Source organism: Glycine max, chromosome 2 (assembly GCF_000004515.6).
Source record: "Glycine max cultivar Williams 82 chromosome 2, Glycine_max_v4.0, whole genome shotgun sequence".
NCBI lineage: Eukaryota > Viridiplantae > Streptophyta > Magnoliopsida > Fabales > Fabaceae > Glycine > Glycine max.
In genome coordinates, this window is record NC_016089.4 from 20,997,422 (window position 1) to 20,998,655 (window position 1,234).

Genomic DNA, 1,234 nt, shown 5'->3' on the forward strand with positions numbered 1-1,234 from the left:
CATAATATATCGAGACGCACGAAATTGAACAATGGAAGCTCTTGAGCAATTCAAATGGTCATAACGTTTCACTCGGAGGTCCGATTCAGGTGCATAATATATCGAGACGCTCGAAATTGAACAATGGAAGCTCTCCAGCAATTCAAATGGTCATAACTTTTAACTCGGAGGTCTGATTGAGGCACGTTATATATCGAGACGCTCGAAATTGAACAATGGAAGCTCTTGAGCAATTCAAATGGTCATAACTTTTCACTCTGAGGTCGGATTCAGGCGCATTGTATATCGAGAAGCTCGAAATTGAACAACGGAAGCTCTCGAGAAATTCAAATGCTCATAACTTTTAACTCGTAGGTCCGATTGAGGCGCATAATATATCGAGACGCTCGAAATTGAACAATGGAAGCTCTTGAGCAATTGAAATGGTCATAACTTTTTACTCGGATTTCCGATTCAGGCACATAATATATCGAGACGCTCGAAATTGAACAATAGAAGCTCTCCAGCATTTCAAATCGTCATAACTTTTAACTCGGAGGTCTGATTGAGGCACGTTATATATCGAGACGCTCGAAATTGAACAATGGAAGCTCTTAAGCAATTCAAATGGTCATAACCTTTCACTCGGAGGTCCGATTCAGGTGCATAATATATCGAGATGCTCGAAATTGAACAATGGAACCTCTTGAGCGATTTAAATGGTCATAACTTTTTACTCGGAGGTCCGATTCAGGCGCATAATATATCGAGACGCACGAAATTGAACAATGGAACCTCTTGAGCAATTTAAATGGTCATAACTTTTCACTTGGAGGTCCGATTCAGGCGCATAATATATCGAGACGCTCGAAATTGAACAATGGAAGCTCTTGAGCAATTCAAATGGTCATAACGTTTTACTCGGATTTCCGATTCAGGCACATAATATATCGAGACGCTCGAAATTGAACAACAGAAGCTCTCCAGCAATTCAAATGGTCATAACTTTTCACTCGGAGGTCCGATTCAGGCGCATAATATATCGAGACGCTCGAAATTGAACAACGGAAGCGCTCAAGAAATTCAAATGCTCATAACTTTTAACTCGGAGGTCCGATTGAGGCGCATAATATATCGTGACGCTCGAAATTGAACAATCGAAGGTCTTGAGCAATTCAAATGGTCATAACTTTTTACTCGGATTTCCGATTCAGGCACATAATATATCGAGACGCTCGAAATTGAACAACAGAAG